This window comes from Coptis chinensis, chromosome 6, assembly GCF_015680905.1.
Source record: "Coptis chinensis isolate HL-2020 chromosome 6, ASM1568090v1, whole genome shotgun sequence".
NCBI lineage: Eukaryota > Viridiplantae > Streptophyta > Magnoliopsida > Ranunculales > Ranunculaceae > Coptis > Coptis chinensis.
Genome location: NC_141461.1, coordinates 15,398,931 through 15,419,673, shown reverse-complemented (window position 1 = coordinate 15,419,673; position 20,743 = coordinate 15,398,931). Strand labels below are relative to the sequence as shown.

General features: G+C 38.5%; 1 long non-coding RNA gene across 1 annotated transcript in view; it reads right to left on the bottom strand.

Annotated features, from left to right (window-relative positions):
• Positions 1-19,787, bottom strand: part of LOC147491704 (uncharacterized) — an 82,182-nt gene extending 62,395 nt beyond the window's left edge. Inside the window, exon 1 of the long non-coding RNA XR_015198196.1 lies at positions 19,477-19,787. This is a non-coding gene — a long non-coding RNA (uncharacterized LOC147491704). The remainder of the gene's footprint in view (positions 1-19,476) is intronic.
• Positions 19,788-20,743: the final 956 nt, after the last annotated feature.

Here is a 20,743-nt window from a genome sequence, read left to right as displayed (position 1 = left end):
AGTGATGGGGGAAAACATTTCGCAATAAAATTTTGAATCATTAGTAAAGAAATATGGAGTCACACAAAGTGGCAACTCCATTATCATCCTCAAACCGGTGGTCAAGTAGAAGTCTCTAATCGAGAAATAAAATCCATTTTGGAAAAAAGCTGTCAATCCATCTAGGAAAGATCCTGGTCTCTACGATTATCGATGCCTTGTGGGCATCTGAGACGACTTTTAAGACACCTATAGGGATGTCTCCGTATCGCCTACTCGTTTTTGGAAAACCTTGTCATCTGCGGTTGAACTTGAGCACCGTGCCTATGGGCCATCAAAAGCCTCAATTATAACACTAACGTGGCGGTGGTGAAAGAGAAAATTGCGGTTAAATGAGCTTGAGGAAATTGAATTGATGCCTATGATCTCTCGAAATCCTATAAAGCCAACATGAAAAGAGTGCATGACAAGCACATATTATTGAAAAAAGAGTTCAAAATCGGTCAAAAGTTTTGATGTACAACTTCAAGATTACACATTTTTCCGGAAAATTAAAACTTCGATGGTGCGGTCCTTTCAGCTTTCTCTGGCTGTCACCCTACATGGGGCTATCTCTCATGAAAAATGTAAATGATGGTAGCGAATTCAAAGTAAATGGCCAGCCTTAAACATTATCATGAGTTAAGCTCTCCCGGATGTCGAAGAGACTCTTCTCAATGATCCGGTCTACCTGGGACTAATAGATTATTTGGTGTACTTCTTTCCATGTATTTAAACAAGGAAAAGTATGCCATTAGGGTAAGCGGGCCCTCTTCTATTTTCTTTTCTAAAATCCCCTAGAGTGTGTGGTTGCAAAGCCAGGAACCTTAGTCCACAAAAACTCTAATTGAGGAAAGTATAAATGTCTTACGATAATCGAAAAAAACGTGCCTCGGGGAAAACAATGGGTACCAAAATTTCAACTCCTTCTTTCTCTTCCCTTTTCTATTCTCTTCCTCGCTGAACTCCAACTCATCATTTGGACCAAATCTCACCCATCTCGAATTGGTAATGGTCGTAGTACTTTTGCTTTCGGCGTGGCGAAAAAGGATGGGGTGGTGTATGAACCTGTCAAACTCCTTTACGTCGGTCTTGATCTTTTATCCGAGATGAGCGGTATAAGGTATATTATTATCGACACCACGGCTCAACGGGATAAACTTCGTCGTCGTCCGTTGCTCCCACGGGTTGGGATTAAATCTTGAGAATCGGCGTTAAAAGACTCACATTAAGTCTTGAGGATCGGCGTTAAAAGACTCACATTCGCCTCTTGAGGATCGGCGTTAAAAGACTCACTTTCGTCTTGAGGATCGGCGTTAAAGACTCATATTAGTCTTGAGGATCGGCGTTAAAAGACTCACATTCGTCTTGAGGATCGGCGTTAAAAAAGACTCAACATGTATATACACGTTTTGTGTTATTAGCACCGACATGGTGCCCAAAGAGAGTCGTGATATGCACCATCGGATATTTCATAGTTAAATGCGGGCAATGGATTCCCCGAGACCAACCCCATTCGGTTTTCTATGTGATTTGTTTGGCGGTTTGAGGCTATACCATATGTACTAAGGGTAATATTATTATTAGACCATTGCACATTGGTCAGGATGGTGCCGATCTAAAACCCTAGGCCCCAAAACATAAAGGATAAGCCCGGTCACGGGTGGATTAGGTTCACCCGGCCGACATGAAAGTTACTGAGTTAAAATTTGTTTGTGATGTGTTGTTTTATTTGGATTTCGGTGTTGTTGACCGTTCTTCTCGACTTGTACATTTGTATATAAAGGATAAATAAATAAAACCAAAGATTGTTAAAAAAAAAAAAAAATGTGATTTTCATTTTCATTCTAATGGATGGCATTTTAATCTTGATCATTTTGATATCTCATCGGTAAAATTCGGAGTTGAAACGAATCGAATTTCCAAGTTTGAAGTTTCGGAACATTTCGGGACATAACAGGAATTTCTGTAATTCATTTGTACTTGGGCCAAAATTTTGACCCGACCCAAAAACCCACGATCCGGGTACAAAGCCCACGCGCGGGGCACCCACGCGTTCCCCCCTCTATTTTCTTCTTCCACAAAAACCGGATCTTGGTCCCCCAACATAAACCCCGCGCGCGCGACCCTCCACCACTGAAATCGACCCGCGCACGCGGGTCAACCTCCACCAAACTCCACCCCCTTCCTCCAGCAGCACCTCCTCCACCTCCTCTTACTATTTGCACTATCAAAATTCAATTTAAACCGCGCTATGGCAGCACGAAGGCGAATTATCGAGAGAAATTTGAAAATCTATATAATTCCGGGATGTTTCACCCATTTTTGATGAGGAAATTGAAAAGTAGAGAGTGGGAATATCTTTTGCATCGAATCCAGCTCAATATTCCAAAGATTTGGTGTTGAAATTTTATAACAATGGAGGTTTCGGGGTGGCGAATTTTGGATTACGGCGGATGGGATGGAGCGTGAACTCACTTGGCTGGAGTTGATTTCAATAATCTTGCGGATACTGGATTAACTTTCGGATAGCCCGACCTGTTATTGTCGAGTATCCGACCACGAGGGATTTGATGTTTGACCACTTCGAGGGGAGTACAACAACGGCTCGAACTGCGTGTACCAGCATTCGCTCGGGGCGTAACCAATTAGCCGTCACTCGATGGTTGGCGCTGGCGTCATTGGAACTTCAAAGGCGTCGGCGTGAACAAGACTTTCTTGCACCTGCTGTGGATCCTACGGGAGAGGAAGCACACTTTTCGTATGGTCCATTTCTGGGCCATATTCTTCGACCCAGCGTCAAGCGAATTGACTCCTCTTCTTTGTACTTGTTACTTTCGGCTTATGCTTAATTTAGGGTTCGTCTACTCGCCTTTCATTGAAACAAGGGCTTTCGAGAATTTTGGAATTTTTGAGACTTGTGTTTTGGACCATTGGGACCCGGTAGCTAGAGATGAAATTGAGCATGATAGCGTACCTCCTCCTCCGCGCTTCACCACCAGATTTGTTTTTAACGAAGATACCATGCACCCGAATAAATACTCCTATGGATGCCTTGAGGAACATGAATTCTAGTATCGCGGATGTTTCTTCGCCGAGGAAGAGATGATTACTTCGGAATGAATTCCGGCAAAGAAATGAGAAATCGCCAAGGCCAATTCCGGAGAATGATGATGGCTAATCGGCAAATTCAAGATCGGTTCTTCTGATCTATAGGCCACATTCTGCCCGATCGGCTTCGGCTGAAGTTAAATGTCGTGGCGAGAGGCGTAAAACCGGTTCATCTTACGCTAACCCGAGGATTCCCAGTAGCTGTTTATTTTCTTTGGTTTAAAAATGACTATGTCATTTATTTCCCTAATGCATCGCATCTTTATTTTTTAGTGCTAAATTATTATATATCGGTTGATTTCTCATAATTTTGTATCTCCAGACGGTTTAAATGAGAAATTATTTATGTTATGCGAATATAGTACTTTCAAAATATGAGTTTGCTCCTTGATTCATTGGGCCTACTCTCACAAGCCCAACGGTCGAAACCAATGATTTGATCCAAACGGTCACATGCCCAACGGTCAGAAACCAAGTTATAAATACAACTCTCCTTTCCTCTTTCACTCATTCCCTTCTCTCAATCTTCACAACTTCTTCTTCACAAATTTTCAATTTCTTGACAATAATGAATAAACTAGAAGCGATGGGAAAAGGGCAACAACGCGAATGGGCTATCACATTAATTGTGATGGCGGTGTTTATCATCATTCTCTTGTCACTCATGCATAACACGCGATCGCGGCATAACTAGATCTATGTAACCGTTTTTCTTTTTTTGATTTTCATTTTGTATATTAGTATGGTGTGTTAAATAATTCTCACACATTTGTATGCGGGTTCACGTTATTAAATGGAGAAGTTCATTATTAATTAGTTGTGTCTATTAGTTGTCTTTTTAGTCTCTAATAAATATATATATATATATATATATATATATATATAAAAATAAAATAAAAAATAAAATTATAAAAAATAAAACAATAAAAATAATTAAAAAAAAAATATATATATACATATAATAATAATAAATAAATAAATAAGCAAACCATAACAAAGAAAGGCCATCCAAAAATTCAACAAAATCATTAATGGATACACATGGTGTTCGGAGAAAATCCACGCATACTACAAAGGTACACATAACACTTGTCACATATGCAGCTCGATTATTCTATCCATATTCTATTACTGAGTTATGATCATCAATTCTGAAATTACGTGTAAGTTTAACTACCCTGTGAAACTTTCCTCCGTATTTTCTAAACATTCAACAATCTCATTAATTGTATTTGGATATCTGACATGACAAAGACTTACTGTGGATAATCACATGGGTCATTAAATACACTTGGACTCCAGATTGGTATAGCCTCATATATTTCCTATAAATCTCTTCTTTTTAAGCCATTCTTATTCATAAAATTTTCACTATCCTTCCCTCAGAAATGGCTCAACCAAGAAAAATAACGGCAGAGAAAGACTACCTAAAAACTTTCGAAGACGGCCGGTTTTCTCCTTATTTTGACACTGAAATCATACGTCGAGGATGGACGCCTCTTCTATATCATTCAACAGCTTTTTATTCACGAGAATTGGTTTTGATGTTCTACCAATTTAGCGGCTATGAAGATGGAAAATTCTACTTCAATGCCTATGGACAACGATTGGAATTGAATAAGGAAATGATCTCCGACATACTTCAAATTCCAATAAATACCCAGGAGTCCCTTGTTCAAGAATCATCATTTGATTCCGCAAAAACTTTACTACGAGCGACCGTATCTCATGGCAACCTCGAAGATACACATCACATTGTTCTTCAACGCTCTTTGAAACAGAATCAACGTGTTGTGCTCCACTGGTTGGGACATAATGTGGTAGGTACATCACACCAAACAGAAGTCACAAAGCCTCAAATTCACCTACTTTGGATTTTGCAAACTCAAAGAGATGATTTTTGTCTAATCCAACACCTTTGGAACGTAATCACCAAGAAAACAAGAACGTCTGCACCCTACCCACTTTAGTAACGCCCAGATTATGATCGTTTGGGGTTATCCAAAAATTTCTCGGAGACACCACTTCAAAAGCATATATAAAGGTACTCGAAACGGACTACTCCGTTGGTTTTGGACACGATACTCGATAAATGAAGCGGAACAACCCAAGCTCAAATTGACCATTTATTTGATGAAAATGCCATGGTGAATATTATTAATCCTATGGAAGGCATTAAACTCCTTCATCGGGGGTTTGAGGGAACTACTGCGCTCGTCGAGAATATCATCATCACAACTCTTGGGATTTCCAAGATCGTCAAGCAACTCATGATGTTGAGCGGGGAAGAGATCTTGGAAACTCATTCTCAATCCTTGCAAAATCACGCAGCTCTAATGGAAAATCAAATCGTACTCTCTGCCGACCAGGGGACATTCGGATCATTTCGGCCAACAAATAGAAGACCTAAAATGCGGTGCAAAATATGCATCTCCTAGATCAATATCGAGAATCCATGATATTACTAAGTCAATAAGTATATAATCATATATGTTATTACGTTTTTTCCGTCGTATTATGTATTTTTATCTTATCCTTTTGTTTTATTTTGTATGAAATGCTTAGTAGGATTGTCATCATTTCCATTGTGACTAATATAATTTTAACATGTGCTTCTGGGGAGGTCTATTTTCTTACATACTCATTTTTCCATCCGGTTGCGTTACCTAGTTTATTACTTCATCCACTATGGCATCTTCATCAATCACAACATCTTCATCATCCATGGTCCCTCCCAAACTCATTCACGAGCAATCCTTTTGGAGTCTATGATGGATTCCAATGCCTATGGCCATCTTTTCCATGATTACATCACAAACATTGGGTGGTCTTCCCTAATTCTTCAACCGACCAAACTTATTCTCCTAGTTTGGCTGCATACTTTTATGCTAATATGGATGACACACCAACATTCAACCATCGCATGGTTTCTACTTAGACGATTCACAATCCGAGTTGATGACACACCTCATATCTTTTCAACAACAACTTGCTCTACATCTTTGGACCTCCCATATCACGAACCTCTTGCATCTTGGCGATTACATCTTTCATAATTCTTACCGTTCCTTTCGGTTGGCAAGCGTTTGCGACTCTTATAGTGATGGTCTTGAGATCAAACGAAAGGAGATGGCCATGTGCCATGGCGAAACATCACCATTCCATTAGCAAGCATGACCATGAACATGGGACTGCCATGTTATTTGTACTCCTAAACATTATGGGAGATTGGCATTTTTTCTCTTGCCAATGAGGTTGCGTTGTATTGATTACACTAGCTTCGAGGTCATGCATTATTTAACATTTTAGGTTGTGTTGTCTCGGCTGAAACGAGCTCGCGCTTTTCAGGATAAGTATATACTTTTACCGATCACCGCTTGCGAATCATGAAGACACATTTCCCACGGTTTGCGGCTACTTTTCATGGTATCGGGTCAAGGTGGATTCCATGTGCCCGACAAAGCGAGAATCATTAAGCTCATTGAGGTTTTACGTCAATGGAAGCGTCCCCGCGATACGAGGCATGTTGATGTTACCCAAAGGACGAAAAAGATGAAGACCAATTTGAGAGAATCCGGAGACAAAGAATGGGCAGAAATTTGGCGGACTATTATCTATTGGCGCGATGCTAAGGAAATGCATTTCCTTAAAGAGGGCCTTGGACCTCCCGATCTGTTGGATGGTAAACTTGAGTTTGCCATTGTACATATATCTAGCTAAACCTTGATTTGTTGATATTAGCTTTTACGACCACTTAGAGTTTAGAACTCTCTAAATTGAAGCAAAAGAAATCAAGGTTCCTTACTCACGATCTTCGTTGAGTAGAGTTAGAATAAGGATTCGAACTACCTAAAGTATAGAACAACTACAAATTGGATGTTACAATAAGGGAACTAAGGAGTAAGGGTCTATTATAAATGCTAGATTTTTATCATTCCTACTTAAACATTAAGAAAACATTAAGTTGAAAACATGTACTTGATATTAAAAATAGAAATTTGGAAGAGAAGTTGGAGAGTTAATCCTCCTCATGTGAGCTACCATTAGTGTTGATTTGAAATAGGTTTTATTCTTCCTAAACTCATAGACAAGTCCCTAACGGAAAAATATAATTGATCCCTAGCATGCATGGCTCACTTAAGAGCTCATACATGCTAGCAAGTGAAACCAAACAATGACTTATCTCTAAGCTCATTGTTTGATTTCTAACTAGACACTACACCAACTATCATTTTGGGATAGGATGTAGTGTTAGTTGTTTATCCTAAAACCTACCAAACTCACAACCAATGTTTTTCCCTCACATGAGTTGGATTAACTCCCCAAAGGGAAGTTAGCTCATGATCCTTGGGACAAGGACTTATGAACTACTAAAAACTCAAAAAGATCGAGATCCTAAAATCCTTCCACAACCAAACTCACTTATATATTTCTAGAAGAACTAGAAGAACAAGTGTTCCTCCATTAAAACTATTACAAGCTTTTTGCAAAATTAAAAATAAAACTTACTTCTCATTTTCACTAAGGAACTAAAATAATGCCATGTGAGGAAAATAAGTCAAGGGAGTAAATGGAGTATCCCCCACCTTTGTCTAATTTCTTCTCCATTTGAGAGAAATCTCATTTCCTCCCACGTGAATTATCAAACCACATTGATTCATTTTTATCTACCACATTAAAACAAAGTGACACCTTGCCTTTTTCTCACTATTAACACCTAATCTAATTTATTACATGCAAGGTGTCAACTTTGCACCAATAATTTGTTATCTTTGTCTTGACATGCTCCATGATTGATGACTCATCCAATCTTGTGGCCCCTAGATTAGTCCATGTGGTTCGATGTGATCCGGTATTTTGGGCGGTTTTACAACTTCCGCCTATCGTAGAGTTAAATGTATACGATTATGTGAGCAGCTCTCTTGTTAACATTCGAGTCCTGGTTCGAGAGGTAGGAGCTTTGGAAGTATGATGCTTCTGTGGATTTGAGAAAATTCATATATCACCCGTTCCTCGTGCTTTATTTCGGTTTAACCAATATTTCCATGTTTCTTGCAAATACGCAAAGTAGGAAAACATATTTATTTCATGATTATTAAACACATAATGAACCAAATTTATATGTCTCAATGGGGTTTCATAATACACTTTTGGGTGCTTATCACACTACCCCCAAACAATTTAGGCACTTTGCTTGTCCTCGAAGCAAAGAAGAGACACTAAAATAGATAAGTGGCCAAAATGTGTAGTCTAAACTAATTCTCGTTTAGCGAGTCGCGATTGCATTGACCATATGCAACAAGGCCTTAAACCACTAGGAATTCCCTGTGGGCCGAGTTATAACCTCGTGAGAGTTTTCGAGAAAAGATACTCACAAACTTTATTTATACTATAACGACTTCGATGGCGAAAAACAAAGTTCCTAAATTAATCTCGGATATCCATACATCTCCTTAGCGGGGAGCGAGGATTTATTTCTTTGAAACTCAAGTTAATATGTATTCAATAATTAAAACATCTACATATGATTATTCATGCGGTGAACTTTTCATTGAAATATACTAGCGGGGTTGTTTAAAAATCCTTGGAGAGCATACCTAAATGGGTTCTCCGGGGTATGTGTTGAAACACATATTCACTCAAAATTTTTCCACTTTCGGGTTTTGTTAACTCCGATTAATGCGGTGGGCACACGTTTCCTTATCTCAATGACAATCGAGGAGGAGCGATGTCGATCAATCCGTCTACTACTTATTATCACACCAACCTACTCCTAATTGAGGCTAGAGGTCTTTATTAGGTATTGTGGGGCTTAGGTGATAGTGTACAAGAAAATGGAAATGGATAATCAAAATTCACGAGTATGAGAGAATAGGGTCTTCATATATTTATACTTAGAAATCCTTTTTCCTTTCCTTCTTCTAACTGAGTTTTTCCAACCTTGTTCTTAAGCCTCCTAGATACTAAGGATTTTTTTTTTTTTTTTTTTTTTTTTTTTTTTTCTTAAGAACATGATTCTATTTTCCTCTTTTTGAAACAAGTAAGCTGACTTAAATTTGGGACAAGTCTTTCTCTTTATTCTTTCCACATTTCATCCTATTTCTCATTTCTCATCACTTTTTTAGGTTCTTTTATTTGGTTTAATAGATGGGTAAAGAATTTTTGTGGTGAAAGTGAAAGGTTTGATGAAAGGTTCATTGGAGTGACTAAGCGGTAATATTTATAAGCAGGTAAAGGAATTTTTAGCTATGTCGATCCAAAGAAGGCCTAAATTCTGCTTTAGGGTTTTAGTAGTTGGTGATCAAGTAAGTAGATCGTAATTTCCTCTGTCGGAAAAACTACTCCTCCTCAATCATCACACACAAATCATTCATATCAAGGCTTTTGGTTAGATTCTCCACGGGGGTTATAGTTTAAGTAACTAACCGTAGTTCGTGTACTTCTTTGTTATGTACAATCAATGATACTGAGCTTACATGAATATTCATGAAAAGATGTATAAAACTATTGCGTCACATGTATTATCTAAAATTTCTTAAAAACAAATCCTAATTCGGATACTAATGTGAGATTTCTAGACAATTTTCATCATTGAAAAGAAAACAAGACTTTGTCACTAAGTACAATTATTAATATGAAAATAAAAACTATATATAGGCTACAAGATGCCTAATTCTTGCTATAGGTTTAAAGCACCCCCAAACGAGAATGATGTTTAGTCCTCGAATGAAGGATCAATAATTAAAGAGAGAAAAGTACACGAGAGGCCGTGAGCAAAATTAGGGCTAGATTCTTTGGAACCGAGAGGTTGGAGATCATAATATATATTATTCAAAGAACAAGAAAATGTTCAATAGCACACTAAACATAGCACATTTATATAATAAACCACGATATATGAAACGTGAAAAACAATAGCACACCAAACAAAAGGTTTAGCTAGATATATGTACAATGGCAAACTCAGTTTACCATCCAGCCGGGGCGTGAAGGTCAAGGTCCTCTTTAAGGAAATGCATTTCCTTAGCATCAGCCTTGATAGATAATAGTCACCAAATTTCTGCCCATTCTTTGTCTCCGGATTCTCTCAAATTGGTCTTCATCTTTTTAGATCCTTTGGGTAACATCGAACATGCCTCGGTGTCGGGGGGGACCTTCCATTAATGAAACCTCAATGGCGAATGATTACGTTTCTTTGGGCACATGGAATCCACCTTGACCATCATGAAAAGTAAATGCAAACTGTGGGAAATGTGTCTTCATGATTATCGAGCGGTGGTTGGTAAAAGTATATACTTATCACGAAAAGTCTTGCGAGCTCGTTTGGTGGAGAACAACCTGACCTAAAATGTTAAATAATGCATGACCACGAGCTAGTGCAGCTTTAGCGAATACAATATGGCGACCTCATTGGCGGTAGAAAAATGCCAATCTCCCATAATGTTTAAAAGTACAAATAACATGGCAGTCCCCATGTTCATGGTCATGCTTGCTAATGGAATGGTGATGTTTAGCCATGGCACATGGCCATCTCCTTCTCGTTTGATCTCAAGACCATCACCATAAAAGTCGCGAAAGCTTGCCCTTTGAAAGGAGCGGTAAAATTATGAAAGATGTCTTGCCAAGATCACGGCGGTGGTTAAGTGATATGGAAGGTCAAAGTTAGAGCAAGTTGTTGTTGAGAAAAAGATATGAGGTGTGTCACCAACTTCGGATTGTGAATCCGTCTAAAAGTAGAAACCATCGCATGGTTGAATCTTTGGTGTGTCATCCATATTAGCATAAAAGTATCAGCCAAACTAGGAGAATAAGTTTGGTCGGGTTGAAGAATTAGGGAAGACCACCCAATGTTTGTGATGTAATCATGGAAAGATGGCCATAGGCATTGGAATCCATCATAGGCTGAAAGGATTGCTTTCGGGAATGATTTTGGGAGGGACCATGGATGATGAAGATCTTTGTGTTTGATGAAGATGCCATAGTGGATGAAGTAATAAACTAGATGCGGCAACCTGGATGGAAAAATGAGTATGTAAGAAAATAGACCCTCACATAGCACATGTTAAAATTATATTAGTCACAATGGAAATGATGACAATCCTACTAAGCATTTCATACAAAATAAAACAAAAGGATAAGATAAAATACATAGTGCATGCGGAAAAAAGCGTAATAACATATATGATTATATACTTATTGACTTAGTAATATCATGGATTCGATATTGATCTAGGAGATGCATATTTTGCACCCGGTTTGTTTTAGGTCTTCTATTTGTTAGCGATTGCATCTGAATGTCCCCTTGGTTGCGAGATGCTGGTTTGATTTTCCATTAGGGCGTGTGATTTTGCAAGGATTGAGAATGAGTTTCCAAGATCTCTTCTGTTGACATCATGAGTTGCTTGACGATCTTGGAAATCTGAAGAGTTGTGATGATGATATTACGACGGCGTGTAGTTCCCTCAAACCACGATGAAGAAGTTTAATGCCTTCCATGGGATTAATAATGTTCACCATGGCATTTTCATCAAATAAATGGTGGGATTTGAGCTTGGGTTGTTCTCTCATTTATTTATCGAGTATCAGTGTCCAAAACCAACGGAGTAGTCGTTTGGAGTACCTTTATATATGCTTTTTGAAGTGGTGTCTGGAGAAATTTTGGATAACCCCACGCATCATAATCTGCGTTACTAAAGTGGGTAGGGGTGCGAGGCGTTCTTGTTTTCTTGGTGATTCGTTCGAGAGGTGTTGGATTAGACAAAAATCATCTCTTTTGAGTTTGCAAAATCCAAAGTAGGTGAATTTGAGGCTTTGTGACTTGTTTGGTGTGATGTACCTACCACATTATGTCCCAACCCGATTGGAGCACAACCGTTGATTCTGTTTCAAAGGCGTTGAAGAACAATGTGATGTGTATCTTCGAGGTGCCATGAGATCTGATTAGCTCGTGTAGTAAAGTTTTTCTTGGAATCAAATGATGATTCTTGAACAAAGGGACTCACGGGTATTTATTGGAATTTGAAGTATGTGGGAGATCATTTCCTTATTCAATTCAATCGTTGTCCATAGGCATTGAAGTAGAATTTTCCATCTTCATAGCAGCTAAATTGGTAGAACATCAAAACCAATTCTCGTGAATAAAAGGCTGTTGAATGATATAGAAGAGAAATCCATCCTCGGCGTATGATTTCAGTGTCAAAAATAAGGAGAAAACCGGCCGTCTTGAAAGTTTTAGGTAGTCTTTCTCTGCCGTTATTTTTCTTGGTTGAGCCATTTAGAGGAAGGATAGTGAAAATTTTATGAATAAGAATGGCTTAAAAGAAGAGATTTATAGGAAATATATGAGGCTATACCAATCTGGAGTCAAGTGTATTTAATGACCCATGTGATTATGAAACGACATCATAGGGGATCCTGTCATGTCTTTGTCATGTCGGATATCCAAATACAATTAATGAGATGGTTGAATGTTTAGAAAATCACGGAGGAAAGTTTCACGGGGGTAGTTAAACTTACGTAATTTCAGAAATGATGATCATTACTTCGGTAATAGAATATGGATAGAATAATCCCGGTGCATATGTGACAAGTGTTATGTGTACCTTGTAGCGTCGTGATTTTCTCTGAACACCATGTGTATCCATTAATGATTTTGTTGAATTTTTGGATGGCCTTTCGTTGTTATGGTTTGCTTATTTATTTACTTATTATTATTATTATATATATATATATATATATATATATATATATATATATATATATATATTTATTTTTTTTTTTTTTTTTTATTTTTATTTTTTTTTTTATTTTTTTATTTTTATTATTATATATATATATATATATTAGAGCGAAAAAGACAACTAATAGACACAACTAATTAATCTGAACTTCTCCATTTAATCGTAACCCGTACAAATGTGTGAGAATTATTTAACACACCATACTAATATACAAAATGAAAATCGAAAAAAAGAAAAACGGTTACATAGATCTAGTTATGCTGCATCGTTTTATGCATGAGTGACAAGAGAATGATGATAAACACTTTGTCATCACAATTAATGTGATAGCCCATTCGCGTTGCTCCTTTTCCCATCGCTCTAGTTTATTCATTATTGTCAAGAAATTGAAAATTTGTGAAGAAGAAGTTGTGAAGATTGAGAGAAGGGAATGAGTGAAAGAGGAAAGGAGAGTTGTATTTATAACTTGGTTTTACGACCGTTGGGCATGTGACCCGTTTGGATCGATCCGTTGGGTTCGACCGTTGGGCTTGTGAGAGTAGGCCCAATGAATCAAGGAGCAAACTCATATTTTTGAAAGTACTATATTAAGCGTAACATAAATAATTTCTCATTTAAACCGTGCGGAGATACAAAATTTTGAGAAATCAACCGATATATAATAATTTAGCACTAAAAATAAAAATCACGATGCATTAGGGAAATAAATGACATAGTCATTTTTAAAACCAAAGAAAATAAAAAACTCTTGGGAATCCTCGGGTTAGCGAGAAGATGAACCGAGGTTTCTCGTCTTGACCCACGACGAACTTGGGTTTGAGTTATTTGGGCGGGAATGTAGCCTATAGGCTGTAACAAGCGATCTTGGAATTCTTCTGGCGATTAGCCATCATCATTCTCTGGAATTGGCCTTGGCGATTTCTCATTTCTTCTTTGGAATTCATTACGGGAAGTAATCATCTCTTCTGGCGAAGAAACATCCTGCGCATACTAGAATTCATGTTCCTCGAGGGCATCCATAGGAGTATTTATTAGGCATGGTATCTTCGTTAAAAAAGCGATCTGGTGGTGAAGGCGGAGGAGGAGTGCGTTATCATGCTCAATGTCATCTCTAGCTCTTTGGTCCCGATGGTCCAAAACACAAGTCTCAAAATTCCAAAATTCTCGAAAGCCCTTGTTTTGATGAAAGGCGTAGTAAAATTTGGAACCACTAAATTAAGCATAAAATTGGAGTAACAAAATCTGTGAAAGGAGCTGACTGTTTGGCGGCGGTCGTAAGAATATGGCCCGGAAATGGACCATCTGAAAAGTGTGCTTCCTCTCTGTAGGATCCACGGCGGTGCAAGAAAGTCTTGTTCCGCGTCGGGCGTCTTTGAAGTTCGATGGCGTTGTCGCCAACCATTGGTGGCCGGCTAATTGGTTACGTCGGCGAATCTTTGGTACCACGGATTCGAGCGATGTTGTACTCCCCTCGAGAAGCGTGTCAAACATCAAATCCCTCGTGGTGGGATACTCGACAATAACGAGGTCGGGCTATCGAGTTAATGTCGGTATCTGTAGCGGTATTGAAATCAACTCGGGCGTGAGTTCACGTTCCATCCATCCGCCCGTAATCAAAATTCGTCACCCGGAAACCTCCATTGTTATAAAATTTCAACACCAAATCTTTGGAATATTGAGGCTGGGATTCGATGCAAAAGATATTCCCACTCTACTTTCAATTTCCTCGTCAAAAATGGGTGAAACATCCAGGAATTATATAGATTTTGAAATTTCTCTCGTGTAATTATGTCTTAGTGCTGCCATAAGCCGGTTTAAATTGAATTTTGATAGTGCAAATAGTAAGAGGAGGTGGGGAGGTCTTTCTTTGGAGGAAGGGGGTGGAGTTTGGTGGAGGTTGACCCGCGTCGTGGTCGATTCGATTTGTGGAGAATTGGAGCCTTGAGGTTTATGTTAGGGGACCAAGATCCGGTTTTGTGGAAGAAGAAAATAGAGAGCAGCGTGGGTGCCCGTGGCGTGGGCTTTAATACCGGATCGTGGGTTTTGGGTCGGGTCAAAATTTTGGCCCAAGTACAAATGAATTACAGAAATTCTGTTATGTCGAAAATGTTCGAAACTTCAAACTTGGAAATTCGATTAGTTTCAACTCGAATTTTACCCGATGAGATATCGAAATGATCGATTATTAAAAATGCCATCCATTAGAATATGAAAAATCACATTCAAAATCTTTTTTTTTTTTTTTTTTTTTTTTTTTTTTTTTAAATTTTTGGTTTTATTTATTTATCCTTTATATACAAATGTACAAGTCGAGAAAGAGCGATGTCAACAACAGGAAATCCAAATAAAACAACACATCACAAAGCGAACAACTTCGGGCAACTTTCATGTCGGCTCAGGTGAACCCAATCGGCCCGGTTTGTGGCTTATCCTTTATGTTTTGGGGGCTGGGGTTTAGGGCGGTACCATCCTTGACCATGTGCAATGGTCTAATAATAATATTACCGCGAGTACATATGGTATAGCCTCCAAACCGCCCGAAAGCGATCACATAAAACTGAATGGGGTTGGCACGGGGAATCCATTGCCCGTCTGAACTATGAAATATCCGATGGTGCGTATCCGCGACTCTCTTTGGGCACCATCTTTGGGTGCTAATAACACAAAAGCGTGTATATACATGTTGAGTCTTTTAGCGTCGGATCCTCCGAGGCGAAAGTGAGTCTTTTAACGTCCGATCCTCAAGGCGAATATGAGTCTTTTAACGTCGAGGATCCTCAAGGCGAATGTGAGTCTTTTAACGTCGTCGGATCCTCGAGGCGAATGTGAGTCTTTTAACGTCGGTCACCGAGGCGAATCCCACACTTTAGAACAGCGGGACGGCGGCGAAGTTTATCTGTTGGTGGTGTCGGACAATAATATACCTTATCTGCGGCTCATCTCGGATAAAAGATCAAGACACAGACGAGAAAAGGAGTTTGGCCAGTTCATACACCACCCCGTCCTTTTAAAACAAATTAAACTTTTCGAGCAAAAGTACTCGACCATTACCAATTCGAGATGGGTGAGATTTGGACCAAATGATGAGTTGGAGTTAGCGAGGAAGAAATAGAAAAGGGGAAGAAAAGAAGGAGTTGAAATTTTTGGTACCCGTTGTTTTCACGGAGGCCGCGTTTGCTCGATTATCGAGAAGACATTTATACTTTCGGTTAAGAATTAGAGTTTTTGTGGACTAAGGTTCGGTAGCTTGCAACAACCACACTCTGGGAATTTTAGAAAAGAAAATAGAAGAGGGGGCGGCTACCCTAATGGCATACTTTTCCTTGTTTAAATACATGGAAAGAAATACACCGGTGAATCTATTAGTGCGTATGGGCTGGATCATTGAAAGAGTCTCTTGACATCACGGAGGCGCAACTCATGATAATGTTTAAAGCGGCCATTTACTTGGAATTATTTACCATCATTTCACGTTTTTCCACGAGAGATAGCCCATAAGGGGTGGCCCGAAGAAACGATGAAAGGACCGGACCATCGAGTTTTTAATTTTCTGGAAAAATGTGTAATCTTGAGTTGTACATCAAAACTTTTGACCCGATTTTGAACTCTTTTAGCAATATGTGCTTGTCATGCACTCTTTTCATGTTGGCTTTATAGGATTTGAGAGATCATAGGCATCACTCGAATTTCCTCAAAACTCGTTTAACTGCAATTTTTTCTTTTAGCCCATTTAGCGTTAGTGTTATAATTGAGGCTTTTGATGGCCCGTAGGAGCCGCGGTGCTCAAGTTCAACGGCCGGATGACAAGGTTTTCAAAAGCGAAGCGATCTGGAGACATCCACATGGGTGTCTTAAAAGGCACTGTATGCCCACAAGGCATCGGGATAATCGTAGAACCGATCTTTCCTAGATGGATTAGCCAGTTTTTCAAAATGGATTTTATTTCTCGATTAGAGACTTCTACTTGACCAGCGGTTTGAGGATGATCTGGAGTTGCCACTTTGTCGTGACTCCATATTTCTTCTACTAATGATTCAAAATTTTATTGCGAGAAATGTTTTCCCCGTCACTAATTATAGCTTTTGGAACACCAAATCGAGGAAAATATTTTCTTTACAAACAAAACTACGTTTTATGATGCGTTAGCCGCGACATGCCAATGCCTCGATCCATTTTGACACATAGTCAAGCTTCTACAAGTATGTATAGGAAGCCATGAGAATTTGGAAATGGACCCATGAAGTCGATGCCCCATACATCAAAGATTTCCACAATTAGAATGGGATTTAAGGGCATCATATTGCGTTGAGTAATGTCATACTAACTTGTAGCGATTGCATGCTTTGCAATGCTCATGTGCATCTCTAAGGTGTTGGCCAATAAAACCACATTGTAGAACCTTGGCGCGGTTTTCTTACCACTAAAATGACCACCACAAGATTGTTCATGGCGGGAAGGATAACCGTCGTTGTGTTCCCGGTCGGGGAATCTGCAGTGGATTAGTTAGTGAAACAATACTTGAAGAAGGTAAGGATCATCGAAATAGAATTTCCGCGATGGATAAAAACTTTTCGGTCATTCACGAGACCAAGATAAAGGAACTTCCTCGGTAACTAAGTAATTTACTATGTCTGCGTACGAGGGGCGAAAAATAGAGTACAAGTGTTCATCACGGAAAGGAATCACAGATAGGATGGGGTATCGATTACCAACATCACTTACAAGTCTTGATAAATGGTCTGCAACCACATTTTAAAGCTACCTTTTTATCTCTAATTTAGAGTAAACTCTTTGCAAAGGAGAATCCATCGGATCGACCTTTGTTTTGCATCTTTTTAGCTAATAGATAGCGAAGTGCACGCGTAGTCGATCTGAGCCGATAGTTGGAGAACCAGCTAGGTAAGGCCGAAACTTATCCTAGCATATACAGCCGGCGAAACTCTTTCTCGGTTGGTGGTATAGTTTCGTTGAGCTTCATTAAGGGTTTTACTTCGCGTAGTAAATGACAAGGCGGCTTATCTTCTGCGTTGCCCTAGTACAGCTCAATAGCATAGTTAAAATTCCGTGTCACACATTAATTCAAAAGGTTTAGACCAATCGGTGGTTGAATTATGGGAGGCGGTAGTTAATGCGGTTTTAATACCTCAAAGGCTTGTTTGCAAGTGGCCCGAAATCAAAAGCATCTTTAAAGCGGGGAGATTGGTTAAAGGTCTAGCAAGCACTTTGAAATCTTGAATAAATATTTCTTGTTAAAATCACCGTAAAATCTAATAAAACTATTATACAAAACTATATCGAGTTTAAAATAATTTTTATTTGAAAATTTCCTGGATTAATATTCTAAACCACACAATGTGAAGAGGCTATCTCAATTTGATCATAGTTTTCAAATACTTATACACTATAATTATTTGCTCATTAGCGTATTTGGTTTATTTTCAATAAAAATATATTCTTATATGAAAATGTGCCGCTAAATCACCATAAATCTAAGAAAAACTATTATACAAGCTAGATAGAGTTTAAGATAATTTATTTGAAAAAATTACAGTTAATATCTAAACCACAAAATAAATATAGGCTATCTCAATTTGATCCTTAGTTTCCAAGTACTTATGCACCATAATCTGGTCATTAACATATTTCTATTTATTTTTAATAAAAATATATTCGATTCGAAAATTTGTGATATATTTTGTAAAGTTCCTTCAAAGACACAAAATAATTAATAGATCGGCATTATGCCGGGTCCAAAATCTAGTAGCTATAATATATATCTAAGGACTACGGATTTCAATTTGTAACAATGCTTCCTTCCGTCAACATAATATTCTTCTCCTTGGCATAGGAACCTTTATCTCAGTAGCAACCTTAGTATGCTTACGGATCACCTACTTCTGTTTCTTAATTTTTCAGGCAGTGAATTTGCTGCATTCATCAAATTTGTATTTCCAATCAAATCCTTACAAACAAACTCAGCCCCATCTTGAATACCAGTCCTTTGAACACCTCCTCGATATCCTTCTCTACGATCTGGTACCTGCCTCCAATTCTCCACAACTTCTGGAAGTTCTAACAAACCATTTGCAACTAAGTATCCATCCATCATAAGACATAGGCCCCACCTATCCCCTTTCAAATTCATACATTAAGCTTCAACCCAAGAACATCATGTACTAGTGGCCAACTCCTAAAATCATGCTGAATCTGAATCCTAACTGGGAGCTAAAAAGAGATTCTACAAACCCTCCTTCAGTAAACAGATTATTGTTTGAAATCAAATGATCATCCAGGAAGGATGGAGTAATGCTGAATCAAAGACTGAAAGAATGGTGCAAGGCATGCAAAAAACATTATGTTCTTGCATCCCTTTGCTGGGTCGTCAATTACCAATTCGTCAAAACATAAAGTGGAAATAAAATAGTAACTCTGTATTCAAGTCTATATAAAGAGGCAGTATAGCCGCCTGTAAGGGATAAAAGATCACAAGTATAATAGCATCAGTTCATTTGTTTGATCACACAAAAGAGAAACACCAAAAATTACATGAAAAAAATCAATACAAGTTCATTCAATCATCATAAAGCTTTTCACATATATTTAAAACTGACCAGGCTCTCAACGTGGTAGTCAACATATAGCCTATGACTGATCGTGGTAGCCCGTAAACTTTGATTTCCTTGAACAGTTGATTCCAATTATCATAGTGGCACTAGTCCTCCTTTGATTGGAACAACATTTTATTGTTCTGAAGTGGTAGAAAACTATCCCCGGAACATGGTACATGTGATAGTTGAAATGTACATAGTTTGATCCACACTTGTTTCTCATAATCCTTCAGCACCCACATAGTCACTGTGTTCCTCTCGTTCAATGGTGTATGCCCTAGAGTTAAGTAACCTCCCAACTCCACGAAGCCAGTAACTACAACGCAAAAGATATACATTTACATCAGGACCTGTAATCTCTCCAAACTCTTCATCGGCAAGGTTTAATGTCGTCATCATAGACTGCGTAAATCCATTCACATGATCTGTAAAATGGCCAATGAAAAGTCCCATTAGCGTATATGGCGCTTTGAAAGGAATAAATTCTAAATTCTGACGGACATTTGATACATCTCCACGAATTAACTCTGGCCCCTAGAGTGTATACCATGACTTCTGAATTAGAATTAGAATGTGATTGATGTGGATTGAAGCAGACCACCTTGTACTTTTTGAACAAGTATCAAATCCCAATGCTGTCTCAAAATTTGCCCCACACATCTTCGACTTGAATGGTCTAGGTATGGTAATTATTTCTTTAATGATAGGGTTAAAAAACTTATAGAGTATGAAGCTCCTTCAGCGAAACATAGCGAACCGTGGCATGAAAGTACACGTGGGAACGAAGCTGTTAAGTGTAAATTTTCTGCTCTGCCATACTGGTCGATCCTATAAAACGAAAAACGACCCTTCTCATGCATAGTCTCTAATCTGAATAATCACCTCCATATCTCTTTTCCCTATTAAGAGCCAAATGGGAGTAAACAAATGTAGGACCACCAGTGTTTGCATACACACTTGATCCGTGCTAGAGATTTTGCTGGAAGTCTGCCAAGTATCTCCACCAAAACATCATCAGGGATGTTGGCATTGTTCCAAATTTGCTCCACCTTCGCGTTTGCTTTCTTTTTCACTGTCGTTGACTTTCCCTGTACCAAAACAAGTCAAAGATAGATTTCTCTGCAGCATTTTGCTATACCATTTTCCCATTGCTCTTCCTGGATAAATTTCAACAAACTAGACTTATCCTCAAAGGGTGAAGGAAAAGTGAAAAGAATAGAGGTGAGACAGAGAGTGAGAAGTACTTTAATCATCTGGCAGGAAGCT